Raw genomic sequence first — 15,476 nt, forward strand, 5'->3', positions numbered from 1 at the left:
CTCATCTGTTTTACAATATGTGTCCGGCGTCCTGGAGATTGTTGCTTCCATTAGCGAACTGAAGAATTTGCCTATCGTTTTTTTGCCATTAGTCTCAATAAATGAAGTACTTGGATTGCTATCGAGGGTTCATTGTGTTAAGAGTTGAATTGACGTTTGACCACCAATTCAGTATATCTATTACTTTATAATAGTTTAATCCTTGCACCTGTTACCTTGGTCACAGCTTTCTCCCCTACTGATATCGAGTCTCTGCTGACACTCTTGTTAGCCCAGTAGCCTTTTCCCCACCAATGAAAAGGGTGGTCTAAACACTGAACTGTAGATTTAGCTTGGCTTGGACTAGTATCTGCACTTAACTTAAGTCTTATCCTTTTATTGTTAGATTCTTGAACATTATTATCTTGTTCTGCAGCTCATAAGTTACTGGAAGAAGCATTGGGCAAATCAGCATCAGCACCTTCAGCCAACTCTTCAAGCATCAACTGCATAGTTACATCAGGGTCACTGATTCCAAGCCTTGCCAAATGTTTGCTATATCACCTGGATGATGTGGTCTCATCTGAGAACGGTATGCTAATTCCTCCAGTTTTTCCTTGAAAGCACTTAATTCCATACATTACTTCCTGTTGTATATGGTGCTTCGCAAGCCACGAATCAGATTAGTGATGTTGGCTTTCTCTGTTTGACGAAATAACATTACTAATCTATCTGCTAGTTGCATTATTTGCATCACACCATACATAAAGTCCATGTGGTTAGTTGTAAACTAGCACACGAAGCTGGCAAATAACAGTTTGCTTGTGTTTTGCAGTCTACAGCTCATGGGAAGTGGGTAAGCTGCAGTGCTTCAAATGGATCAAGGAGCGCTTCGATCAGTGATGGCCACGAGGAGTGCAGTGCTGCGCAGGTCATGAAATGGCCATTCATCAAGATCGAGTTCCGCCCTGAAGCTCATCACAGGTTCCCTGGCCTAGAGTTGCCCACAGTGCAGACCTAGTCATCGAGCAAAGATGGTTGACCGACGATTGTTGTCGTTTCTGTTTTCTCCTCTGACCTCCACCACCCATGGATGGAGCTATTGTTTGAGGAAACTGTAAGCAAATTAGAGATGTCGTGGGAAAGGAACATGTCGTCCTCCCTAGATCTTTCACCTTGGCGAATTAGGAGGCAGGTGTGATAAATAAGAGTCTTGCTAGTTCGTCTTCGTCCATGTTGTCATAGATCCTGTCTAGCTTGTGTGTTCATGTTACTGTGATGCAGGCAATTGTGTGTTGTGTCCGGGCGTTATTTCTTGTGTTGTGCTTTGCCAACTTGCCAGGTTCAGTTTATGTGCATATGATTCTTAGACTGTCTTCGACGGATCGTGTAAAATAGAGGACGTGGCAGTGTAGATGACACCGTTTAACTTGTTTTTAAAATAAAGTTTGAAATATACACACATCATAGTTCATCATCACAGGAGGCAGGCGGCAAATGCCGATGCAGCTATGCTAGTTAGTTCGAGTTTCAGTCATGGTGTTATTGTTTCAGTCAGAAATTGAGGTTATGAAATTTGTGGTGACAAAATACTTCAGTTTTGTTTAGCTAATATATAAATTGGTCCGCTGTAATTCCCATACATACACTGCCACAGGACCCAATCCATGTTTTCTTAACTTTTCCATTTCGGTTCGATTTAACATACAGGGAAAAGTATCAATCTCCTTCAATCTTCGTACTACCTCCGTTCTTGAATATTTGTCGCCCGCTATTTCATTTTTAAATTAAACAGCGACGAATAAAAAAGAACGGACAAAGTAGCTTACTTCGTAAGATCCTAGCTGTAAATCCATTGGGAATCACGACGGTCTACAAAACGATACTTTTTTGAAGAATTACAAAACGATACTTTGGCTAACATAAAAGTGCACCATTTCAATTAGAAATGGTTATATTTGGTGGCAATACATTTTACATGACGGTCTTAGTAGTAGCAGCAGAGTCAACGTTTTTTTCTCCATTTTTTATGCAAATTACAAAAATATAGCATATCCTTGCTAAATTTGAAAATAACCTATTGCCGTTTTCTGGTTAAACGGCTTTAAAGAGTTGTACTATTGCAAAACGATTTTAAGTAAAATATCTAGATTTAACCCATGTTGCTAATATATTTTAGGGTATTTACAACCTCATTTAATATAGGGTCAAGATTCATAAAGGATTAATTGGAAAAAATAGTCGGTCTCAACATCATTCTCTATACGACGGTTAACTGCATTTATTGTCCCTTCTCTATACGACGGTTAACTGTAAAAATAGTTGTACTACGCCCCACCACCACCACTACCCACCCAAACAACCAAATGTGTCTAAAATTCAACTTGCCTTGACCACTCCGTTTTTTGTTGAGCTGGGATATGGTAGCCTGGCATTCCTAATTTTGGACCTCTGGCTTAAAAGCGAAAAAAATACCCCTGCAGGAGTATAAGGCGAGATCTACTGGGACTTCAGGAAATTCCGCTAAAAGTTTCCATGATCTGTACAACATGAAATACTCAAGCTACTTAAACGACGAACCAATGCCTGATGCTACATCGGAAAAGGAGCAGGTTAATACCCAGGCCATTTTGCTGCAACCTTGTAGGCTGTCGCAAAAAATGCTTTGGTAAAGCTAGACCTGTCGTTTCCTGTGTTTTGTTTCCACGGAAATGAATATTTGATAGTATTGGACTGTCTCCTAGCTACAACAGTCACATTTGCAAATAGAGCTGTGGCATATCTTAAACTAAGAAGGCAAGTTGCTCTGGGAGTGTGCATTCGCTGCACCTTATTACGTTGTTTCTTCATTTGTTCTGCTTTTACTGGACGTACCCCATCTCCATTCAATCTAAAGCCATATTTTGGTTGCCACCAGCTATTTGAGACTGCTGATGAGGCATATTTTCGGTAGTCTTGGTTCTTGCTATCAGAGCTATTTATGATATGTTTTTACCTATCTAATGTGTCATGTGGAGCCTTGATGTTTCGTTTCCAAGATCTGCTTTCTTGTGATGTCTTATATTTCAGATTTGGAATTCATCAGATTCAAGGAGGCAGAGGATGATTGCACTGAAGCTCTAAATCTGGATGATCGCTATATTAAAGCATACTCACGCTGAATTACTGCAGGGAAAGAACTTGGGAAGCTTAAGGAGGCAATGAATGGTGACATGTATTGTACACCAATTATGTGTATAGACGCTGAATTTGCCATCGGTCTTCATCCTAACAATCCAGAGCTAAGGAACCAGTATTCTGAAATAAAAGCTTTGCACATGGAGGTGAAGAAACTCTGTTTCAAAGTGTTTCACCTTACATCTTAGATCTTTAGCAATTTACTACTCTTTGGTTCTAAGTTTCACTTTCACCCTTTGAATGTAAAAACGACAAAACATGGGCTTTTGAGATGACATGGCGTATGTGTGATTCGGTGGCATAACCATGTGGATGATCTCTGCAGAGATTATAAATATTTTTATCCCTCTCAATAGCACTGATGGGCTTATTAATTCTGCAGAAAATGGCTAAAAAAGTTCCAGTGCTAGCTAAACGTGTAGTTCCTGGAATTGATAAAACTGTTGATGTCACTTCTCATCCACCGACTATCTCCCAAAAGGTAGGTTCAGTTGCAGTTATATAGAGTCATTGTAGTTATTTTTTATGGACAATTGATATGTTTAATAATATTAGTTGAACACAGTTTTCTAGTAACTTAAATCATGTCTTTCATTGCCTAAAAGTAGTGCAAGTCATGACCTTGCCCTTTTGAACACTGTGTTTTTAAGGAGTTCCTCACATTCCTGATTCCTCTGAATATCTATTTAAGCTGCTGCGTGCTTATTCTGTTGAATGTATATACAAGATGTCCAAATATAATTCTACAGGACACTGTCATGGAAGTTGATTCGCCTCTTTCTTCGAGATTCAATGAAGATCGAGCGAGTGCTGGCGGCAGGTCTAACGGAGGATCTGGAGTAATCATCAATGGCAACACCATTCATGTCTTTATTTCTGTATCCTTTCTGACCATTATAATACCCATGATCTGTGGTTTCTGTGTTGTCATACCATGGCAAGCAAGAGTTCACCTATCTATAAAATAGGATGTACTCAGCATTTCATTTGGGCAGTTTTTCTTGCAATATTTCTGAGATGCAATGTGTATTTAATTATTTTGCTTGGGAAAAACTGAACTCTTAGGATAAGGGAATAACTTGCCATGTATTTATTAGAGTTCTGACATTTGCACACCAATCTAGAACCGAAACAGGTTTGAAATCGTGTACTTGTTTAAAACTTAATCTAACTAGCTTTTAATAGACGGCCTCCCATTTTTATGGGAAAAGCTAGTTACCTTTGAGCTATGTGCTATTCACATTGGAGTGGAGCATGATGGTTTGTGTGATTGGAGAATCCATCATAACCCACTTCAAGCTGGAAATACGCAACTGAGGTTTCTGGGTCATGTTTATTGTTTAACTGACTATACTCTTAAGAGTTCTGCATCAGGGGTCATGTTTGTTGCTTAACATTTTAAGAGATCACTGCAATTGCAGTGGCACAGATTTGTCTATTTTCACACTTTGCTGAAAGTACTGTTGTGTCTTTGTGTCACATGTTACAACACTTGATTCAGCAGTACCAAGGTCGAGAGGCTAACCACAAGCCTAGGCCAGAAGTTTCAGTTCAAGATCTTGCATGAAGACACCAAAAACAGCTTATGACTTTGAGGTTTCTTGGAGAGCTCTTTCTGATGACACTGCCAAGCAAATACAGTTACTAAAGGTTTTTTTTCCACACCTACCTATTTTTTTACTGGCACCGTTGTTTTATGTCTAATTTCCTGCCTGTTTGTTTTCAAGCAGTCAATTCCACCAGCAAGCTTAACGCACGGACTCCAGTGTCTGTTTTATGTCTAATCGCCCTTGCTGCGATGAAAGGGCGGTCGTCCTTCTGCTCCTGCTTCCAGGACTCGAGTGAGTTTTGCCTGTCTATCCCTAACACACGGACGGCAACCATTGTGACTCTTGCGGACGTGTGTGTGAGTGAGCAGCACACACACAGAGAGAGAACCTAGAGAAACACAGTGTAACACCCGGTTTTAAAGGACAAAGCCGGGTGCATCTCATACATGCGCCAAGAAGACAACATATATAATAACAGAGTGTATAGAGATAAATGTCATAATACATCAGAGTATTTATTACATAGCGGAAGTCTTATTACAAAATAAAGATAAATATAAAACGAACTAAGGATCGTCGGCGCCAATGTCGACTAAGAAACGCCACCTAGATCAGATCGAACTCCTCAGTGTTAGGCGGCTCCTCTTCGACCACCTGTTCTTCTCCTGTGGGGGTGGGGTGTGAGACAGCAAGAGTGAGCTCACATACATTCATAGCTCAACAAGTCGTGGGGAATAATGTGGTATGAACTCACCAAAGGTGGGAGTTCATGTAGTGTAAGGCTGATCAATGAAATAAAGGCTGAGGCTGAGCATTGCTTTTATAAGTTGGTCAATATTTTATTAGCAATTACTAAGTGTAAGTAAATATCAAACCTTAATAATAATAAAGAACAGTAATAGTAAAATAATCCCACATGTGATGCAAATGTCAAATTAAATTTAAGTTCCATAATTAATCATGTGAGGGTCCGAGCCGCTCATGACCGTGAGCACGGCTAGTATACCAGTTTTACACTCTGCAGAGGTTGCACATCTTTACCCACAAGTCATGTTACCCATCTGCCAAGAGATGGCCAATCCCATACACCTCTACCGAGGAGGCGAGACAGGGTAACACTACGAGGTCTTTACAAAGTTCCACTAGCTTCAGAAATCCCGCTACAGTTTATAGGAAGCTCCAGTGCAGGGTTCTTGCCTGACCGCCATCGCAGCAAAATCAACCCAAGGACCTCCCTACACTGACCACTCCCCTACTGCCCTTGCCCCTTTCGGGTAAGGAAGACCTTCACTAGCTTTCCTAGTTAATCAGCCAAGGGCGTCCCATTATACCCTTGTGGTAGCACTGTTTTCCCGGGTGGTCGCTCCATGTTCCCATTAATTTAATGATCTTAACATGAACAGTAACAATAACAAGATAATAACAGGATAATCATGAGTAGTGTATCTCCATACCCAATCCACATAAAGCAATAGCAGGTACTACCCAAAAATATTTCAGGGGTGAACAAGGTATAAAGATAACCAAAACTGGGGTAACATAAAGAATCCCATCACAATTAACCTATGCAGATCATTAAAATTAATAAGAACATGGCCGGGAAAAGTAAGTGATCAAGGGCACAACTTACCTTCAATGAGCTCCTGCTCAGCTATCTCTACTTGCTGAACCTCAGAATCCACAGTGGCTTGCCCGTCTACTCGCATCAACCCAATACATACATAGTATAGCATAAATCAACATCACATCAAACATGCAAATAAAATATACAGTAAAAATCTACACATTAAAATGAGATCATAGGAACTGGAATCACTAAATTTGGAGTTATAGGTTTCAAGTTATGGATTTTCTAAGATTTAATGTGCTTGAAATAGGGTTAAATGATAAATAAATTTTCTAACAGAGTTCATGTCAAAACAGTGATACTAAATGATAAAGAATATTATTACAAAATTTTAGAAATTGGAATGGCTCAATTTGGACTAAAAATGGATTTTCTATGATTTATACAAGTTCTAGGGTTTATTTTCATATTAAAAATCCAATTTCTAATTCATTTAATCGATTTAAAACAATTTCTGGATCGGGCCTCGATTTCCAGAGAAGTCAGGGGTTAAACCAGAGTTTTCCCCAAGACACAGCTTACTGTTACCGAGGATGGCGGGTTGTTTCAAATAAACAGAGGGTCTCTTATGAAAAAGTGCCTGGCCGAAGGGGTATCGGCCAACGTGAGCCGCCCGATCATCTATGGACGGCTTGGATTAGGTTTCTTCTACAAGCAAACCGGTACGCACTTCAGGCCCTTGGATCCGAGATCCACGGACCGCAACACCCCATGCCCAGATCCAACCCAAGCCCTTGATCTACAGATCGGTGGTCACGATTTAACGCGGCAAGGGTTATGCGCAGCATCTAATCGTGGTTGTCCATTGAGATCTAACGGTGCACAACTCTTTCCCCAATCTGACATTGGGCACGGCGGCGCTCTAGTGCCGCACGGCGGAGGGCTCGCCGGCGATAGCCATGCCGGTGCGCAGATGCCCCAATCCCCGCTCCTAAGGGTGCTACGTGAAGCGCAGAATATAGGGAATAGGGAGGGGTGGTTCTCACCGACAATAGAGGTCCGGTCGATGCTGTCCACGGCGGATTGCGAGCCTGCGGCGGCGTTGAGGCTCCGGTAAGAAATTGCCTCCGCACGACTGCCGATCACGCCCCCAGATGTCCACAAGCGCCTTCGTGAAGACTTGGAGAAGCTTCGGGCCACGGCACACGGACCCCGTCAGCAGCGTGTGGGTGCAGTCGATGGCGGCAGACGTCTAGGCTGTACTGGCCATGGCGCGCGGCGGAAACGGTGGTTCGCCCATCTCTCTGATCTCGGCGGAGTGCTAATGGCGGCTAGGTTAGGAGGGGAAGAAGGACACCGCACCTAGGTCTACTACTTCTATAGCCTCAGAAGGCTGGTCCGAGTGCCAACGACGGCTTCCGCAATCCGCAGTGGTGGGCATGGCGTCTGGCGTCGTGGGGAATCAGGGCATATGCGAGCGAGGGCGAGAAGAGAGGAGGTCACGCGGTCCCGGCTAGCCAGCAGGGCGAAGTCAGCGCAGAAATGGCGGAGGCCGTAACGACTTCAGCTGGCGCCGGAGTCGCGCGATCGCGAAGATCCAGCCAGCGTGATCCGGTTCACGCGGGGAAGAAGAAGTCTGCGCCTGCAAGGTGGGTCCCACTGACAGTCCCACGGAGCAGCGCGAGTTGTTTTGGTGAGGGGATGACACGCGGGGTCCACACAGAGGTGGGACGCAACAGACCGCGTGGGGAGGTCGGCCACTGGTTCTGTGACCCCACCGGTCGGTGTTTGGGGCGAGAGGGCAGCACGTGGGCTGAGGGAGCATGGTGAAGTGGGCCTGCTAGAGGGATTCGGCCCAGGTGCAGGTAGGAGCCTTTTCTTTTTTTTTATTCTTTCCTTTTTCTTATTTTCTTTTCTACCAATTGAATTCAAATTTAATTCAAACTTTTTGTGGCTCTTCATTATAAATTAGATTTTTAAAATTAGGGTATTAATTCTGGATACATTTATTTATATATCTTATTTACTTATTCATCTCTTTATCTTTATCTTTTTCCCACATTTCTAGAATTCCCTTTAAATCTTGAATTCCCACTTAGGTACTAATATATTCCCCTTTATTTTTTTGTATTTCCACAAAATGCACATAAAATAAAGTCCAGCATGATGCACCATTTAGTGACATATCTTTTACTATTTATTTATTTATTATTATTTTTAAATATAGTGTTCACATATGATGGTGAATAGATGCATCACACACATATAAATAAAGGAAAAATAATTTTCACTCCTTTATATTATCTCTTACAAATTGGGTATTACAAATCCTACCCCCCTTAAAAATAATCTCGTCCTCGAGATTTAGGAAGATCTAGGGAAAAGGTGGGGAAAATCTATGTGAAGCTCTTCTTTTCTTTCCCATGTTGCTTCATCTTCACCGTGGTGGCTCCATTGCACTTTGCACATCTTTATAACCTTATTCCTTGTAACTCGAGTCAATGTATCAAGAATCCTGATGGGGTACTCTGCATAAGTCAAATCTTCGTGAACACTAAGGTCCTCCATTGGTAACTGTTCTTCAGGTACCCTAAGACACTTCTTCAGCTGAGATACATGGAATACATCATGAACATCCGCAAGATGATCCGGTAACTCCAATTGGTATGCAACCTCTCCCACTCGTCTTAAGATTAAGAAGGGTCCAATAAAGCGAGGGGACAACTTTCCTTTGACTTTAAATCTTCTCATACCCCGGAGTGGTGACATCTTGAGGTGCACATAATCTCCTTCCTCAAATTCCAGTGGTCTTCTTCTGTTATCAGCGTAGCTCTTTTGCCTGGTCTGAGTTACCCTCAAATTCTCTCGAATTATACGAACTTGTTCTTTTGCCTCTTGAAAAAGTTCAGGTCTAAAGATCTGTTTTCCTCTAGTCTGATCCAATATAGAGGAGTCCTGCATTTTCTGCCATACAGAGTTTCAAATGGTGACATCTTTTAGACTGGCCTGGTAATTATTATTATTATATGAGAACTCAGCATAAGGTAGACTCTTGTCCCAACTACTACCATGCTGAAGGGTACAAGCTCTCAACATGTATTCCAATACTTGATTAGTCCTTTCAGTCTGTCCATCAGTCTGAGGTAGGCTGAACTAAAATTCAACTTCGCATCCATATTCTCATGAAAACTTTTCCAAAATCTTGAGGTAAACTGCGACCCTCTATCTGAAACGATCTTCTTCGGTACACTGTGTAGAGACACAATCCGAGCCATATATCACTCTACCAATTGAGATATCTTATAAGTAGTCTTGACCGGAATGAAATGAGCCACTTTGGGTCAGTCTATCCACAATAACCCGTATAGAATCATATATTTTTGAGGTGCGAGGCAATCCAGTAATAAAGTCCATACCAATCTCTTCCTACTTCCATTCGGGTATCTTTAATGGATGCAGTAGTCCAGTTGGCCTCTGGTGTTCAGCCTTAACTCTTTGACACACACCGCACATAGCCACATGTGCAGCCACATCTCTCTTCAATCCATACCACCAGTATTTTTGCTTCAAATCCTGATACATCTTGGTACTCCCAGGATGAATAGAATAATTCGAGTCATGGGCCTCCTTTAAAATAGTCTCACGAAGGCTTTCAATATCAGGAACACGTATCTTGTCCTTGAACCATATGGTGCCTTGCTCATCTTCCGTGAATTCCGAACCTCAACCTTCAGTAATCAGATCCTTAATCTCTTGTATTTTAGCATCACCAATCTATCCTTCTGCGGATTTCTTGCTCCAAGGTAGGTTCCACATCCATAATAACTCCTTTAGTGTGAGCAACTATCCCCAGGTTAAGTCTCCTGAAATCTCCAACAACCACATCGGGTAGCTGGGTAACAACATCTGAATTAACATGTTCCTTTCGACTCAAGGCATCTGCAACCAAATTCGCCTTGCCCGGGTGATAGTGAATCTCCAAATCATAATCCTTAATAAGCTCCAACCAACAGCGTTGCCTAAGGTTGAGATCCTTCTGAGTGAATATATACTTCAAATTCTTATGATCCGTGCATACTTGACACTTGGTTCCCTAATATAATGTCTCCAAATCTTAAGCACATGCACAACGGCTACCAGTTCTAAGTCATGAGTGGGGTAGTTCAATTCTTGTTTCCGCAACTGTCGAAACGCGTAGGCAATCATGTGTCCTTCTTGCATGATGTAACACCTGAAAATCCTATGACAAGCTTTTAGTAAAGTTCTCCCCAAATATTTAAGATAGAATACCTTTTTATAGAATTCCTCTACCATTGAATTCCTTATCCTAAAATAAATATGGTTTCTAAGAAAGATCTAATAAAAGTATCCTTATATGATTTTAGCTATCCCTTTGTCGAAATATATATTTATAAGTACTCTCTAAAGAATTTTATACACTACAAATTATTTTTTTTAAAATACTTATTTATGTATGTATGAAATACATATTTAAAAGCATTTGTTTGAATAGGGTTGTAACTAGGTTATGTATTCGAAGAGTTCTATTTGTATGCGCTTAGCCTACTTGAAGCATTTAATGAAGGAAATTAATCTTGCATCTCATGACACCAATTATTGTTTGCTACATTTGACTTGTGTTTGAGATTCCAAAACATATTTAAATTTGAATTTGACAAAATAGGAAATAATAGAAAATAAACATAAAAAAACAAACAAGAACGTACCTTTAGCCTACCTAGTCGGAGCATGAAATGATAAACCCTAACAGCAACTAGCGAGCTGATTAATTAGCCGAAGAACGTTGGGGCATTTTTGCCACCAGCAAAATGGGCAATGGTCTTGTCCTCCACGTACTTGATGTACACGTCACCTGTGGAAAAGAAAAGAAAAACAATTACATTGTGTATAATATATACGTTATATACGTACGGTGGATCTGTTTTACGATTTTCACTTGTACCGGCCCATTTTCGTCTCAGCAGGCCGTAATTTGCCATGTTCCCAGCACGCCCCAAGTCCAGGATCCATGGAATATTTTATGTTTTCCAGCCGGAGCGACATCAGCATGATGTCATTGATGACTTAATCCTATGTGCTAGTGACGTGTGGGTCCCCGATGACAGATCCATCTCCTTCCCTGTTTCTCGGTAACAAACCTGGAGTCTGGCTGGCCGCACCAGATTTTCCCCAATCCGCGCTAATCTCGGGTCGCAGGTGTTTCCTCGCCAAAGTCATCTAGAAGCTGAGCTTAGCCAGTCGCAACAAACCCCCCCCCCCCCCGCGCATGTCGCGGCAACCTCTCGGCCGCTACACCGTAGACCCAGAAACGAAGTCCGCCACCGAGCAACAAACAATGGAGGATCTGGTGAACGTAGCTGCGCCTGCTAGTTCGCCGACATGTGGGCTCCTCGGCAGACAGATCTTCTTCCCCGTTGCAACAGAAATCGCTGCTATCCTCGATTTGTTCGTGCAGCGGGCGGATTTTCTGCCGAAGCCGTGGGTTTTCGGTTGCTATCGCTCGGACTCGTCCTGCCCCTATATAACCCGGCCGCTCTAGCTTCATTATCCATCTCGACGAGTACCCAGTCACCAAGTGAATCGTAGGTGGAAGGGAGAGAGAAGATGACTGCCGCCGCTGCCAAATCGCGTGGGCGCCGTCTTTCGGGTCCTGGAACCGTACCAGGGAGCTTCGCGGAGCTGTATGGATGCGGAATGGTTGGGGCTTCGGGCTCGGGACCATGCGGAACAACGACAATCCCTCGCCGGAGCACTTTTTTCGGCCTGGAACCGCCGTGTGTCGTGGCCATGGTATTCAACTGCGCGATTTCTGGTGAGATTTTCCCTATGATTGTCGTCATCGTACAGGCTACGCGTTGCACCCGTTTAATCTGGGATCAGTGCTCGGTGGGGGCGGATCTACCTCTCGCCGGCAAGCTTCGCCGCGGGGAGGCCAGTCCCGCCGCCTGGGGTGCTCGGGTTGGGGAAGAAATGCGGTAGGCGTCGATCTCACATCGGACGGCTGAGATTAGAAACAACGCATACCGCTTCGATAGATTGATCCGGGTGGTTGGAATGGGATCGGGCGATCCTGGGTTGCCGCGGGTTATTAAAATCTGGACCACAGGATCACGATCCAAGCGCGGGCGTAGCGTACCGGTTCAGAGAGCCAAGATCTAATCCTGGCCTTCGATATTTGATCGGACGGCTGAGAGTTAACCGTGCCCCTTCGCTACGACTGTTTTTCAAAAGAGCCCTCGTTGTTCTGCAGAATAAACCCGCAGTCCTTTCCCAGTGAAAAGTAATTACAATCGGGCCCTGATATTTACAGGATAAACCCTGGACTTCCACAATTTTGTGCTCGCGGTCCATAAATCCCAGAAATTCATAAAATAAATGTTAAAAATACATATAAACTTGTTTATTCCATAACTCATTCATTTTAACTCCGTTTTAGTCCGTTCCGGTTGCGTTAGCTTCGCGATAAAATTGCCTACACAGTGTTAGCCTTAATTATATCATATCATATACTTTTATATTAGTCATTTATTTATCATATGTTTAGTAAATTTACCTCACTAACCAAAGATTACTATGTCTATAATTATAATGGGAGATAGAATATGTTTTCTAATCAAGTATAATTTGATCAAAAGAAAGTTAGTTAATTATTTCGATTATCTTTCTCACATGATTTATAATCGACTTAGAATTGAGTTTTCCTGTTTAATCACACAAGACTTCAGAAAATCATAAGTAAATAACCGTAGTTCCGAATTTAGTGGGTCTTGTTCCCACGATCTAGTTACGACGCGTAGATTATTATTACGCAGTTTATTCTTATGTTTGGTGTGATGTTAATTTTGCCTATACCATGTATGTCTGTATTGCTACGTTTAGCAGTGAGGACACGTGTCATCTGAAGAGCAAGTTGGTACCTGGAATCTCAAGTCCCAGGCAAGTTGTGCCCTTGATCACTTCTTTTACCCACTCATGTTCTAATTAATCATAATGATCTGCATAGGTTAATTTGATGGGACCTAATAGGTTACCCTAGTTTGTCTATCTTTATGCCTTGTTTACCACTAAACTTTCTGGGTAGTACTTGCTAGTGCTATATGTGGATTTGGGCATTGAGATACATATTATTCATACTTTTGTTATCAGTTGCTATTTACTGTTCATGATAAGATCATTATGTTAATTGGAACATGGAGAACCACCCGGGAAAACAGTGCTACCACAAGGGTTTAATGGGACGCCCTTGGCCGATTAATTAGGAAAGCTAGTGGAAGACTACCTTACCCGAAAGGGGCAAGGGCAGTAGGGGAGTGGTCAGTGTAGGGAGGCCCTCGGGAGGATTTTGCTGCGATGGCGGTCCTGCAAGGGATTCCTGCATTGGAGCTTCCTATAAATTGTAGCGGGTTTTCTGAAGCTAGTGGAACTTTGTAAAGGCCTCGTAGTGTTACCCTGCCTCGCCTCCTCGGTAGAGGTGTATGGGAAGTCGCGATCCCTTGGCAGATGGGTAACATGACTTGTGGGTAAAGATGCGCAACCTCTGCAGAGTGTAAAACTGGTATACTAGCCGTGCTCACGGTCATGAGCGGCTCGAACACTCACATGATTAATCTATGGAACTTAAATTCAATTTGTCATATGCATTGCATTGCAGGTGATGTTGTTACTTTGTTCTACTACTTAATTGGGTTGGTATTTACTTATACTTAGTAATTGCTAATAAAATTTTGACCAACTTTAAAAGCAATGCTCAGCTCCAACCATCCTCTTTGGTAAGCCTTACACTTCACGTGAGCTCCCACCTTTGGCGAGTTCATGCACATTATTCCCCACAACTTGTTGAGCGATGAACGTATGTGAGCTCACTCTTGCTGTCTCACACCCCCCCCCACAGGTCAAGAACAGGTACTGCAGGATGAGGCGCATGGAGGATGCTGCGATGTGTTCGTGAGAGGTCTAGGCCGTCGTCTCCCAGTCAACTTTGGGTTGTTGGATCGTTTCCTCATATGATGTAATTATTACAGAACTCCTGTTATATAGTAAAGATGTGACATTCGATCTTGTGACACTATGCATCATATGTGTGAGACTTGGTCCCAGCACACCTGGTGTTTATGTTCGCGCCCGGGTTTTTGACCCCTAAAATCCGGGTGTGACAGAAGTGGTATCAGAGGAATGTTGACTGTAGGACGAAACCTAGATAGAACTGGATAGCCCTTATCTACTTACCTTTACTACTCTGATTCTTTCTAAACTTTTCTTAATCTTTTCTCATCTATTTCCGCTTGACTCTGATTATTCTTACCTTTTCTTTCTAAAAGACAAATGTGGATTTCACACTTTGAAATCCTGTACCTAAAGTGACCTTTAGGAATACTCTTAGAAACAAAAAAAACAAAACTATTTTTATAGATATCTATGCACTTGAATGTTTGTTCTTATGATACTTGTCTGATTTGGATCTTTGATTGAGTGTGATGAGTTGTGGAGTAATGTCCACAATTGCATCTGCATATACACCTAGACATAAGGAAAAAATATTTATAAAATAGATAACACAGAATATTCCTTATTAAAAATATATCAAGCCTAATGGATCCATCTTATCTTAAAAGATTCTCTCTTATCTCAATAGATTCATCTCACCTTGACATATTCGTCTTATCCTAACAACTTTGCTTATCTCATCCTAAAGTAACAACCATGATCTAATCCAAATTAATGAGATCTTACCTAGTCATAACAATATAACTCAGATCTGATCTAATGTGATGGATTAATCTAACCTAACGAAGTCTAATCTTAAGTTGATAACCTAAGGTCAATCACTTAACTAGTTGATAGTGGTAAAATTAAAATAAATGAGACTCTACCCCTATAAAACATATTTTAACTTATTGCCCTCTGCACTAAATTAAGAACGACAGACCAACTCGTCTGTGAACAAACAACATGACCTACCTCACAGGCTACTTAGTACATTTGTCCTAAAGGCAAAGTAAAACTTTGTTCAAACCTACCTACCTCGTGTACCCCAGTTATCCTAACTACGTGTCCCTAATTCGGATGACAACTTCAAGAACGAAGATCGAAGATGATCGACCATCAATCAAGGAGGATAAGGTTCAAGCCAGATCTTCAAAGGAATCAAGATCCACAATCCGGGATGGAGTCTTTCTTTACCG

At 42.0% G+C, this 15,476-nt stretch overlaps 1 pseudogene; it reads left to right on the forward strand.

Moving 5' to 3' along the window:
- The first annotated feature begins 1,515 nt into the window (after positions 1 to 1,515).
- Positions 1,516 to 4,940, forward strand: LOC109940365 (RNA polymerase II-associated protein 3-like; annotated as a pseudogene).
- The last annotated feature ends 10,536 nt before the right edge of the window (positions 4,941 to 15,476 follow it).

This window comes from Zea mays, chromosome 6, assembly GCF_902167145.1.
Source record: "Zea mays cultivar B73 chromosome 6, Zm-B73-REFERENCE-NAM-5.0, whole genome shotgun sequence".
Lineage (NCBI taxonomy): Eukaryota > Viridiplantae > Streptophyta > Magnoliopsida > Poales > Poaceae > Zea > Zea mays.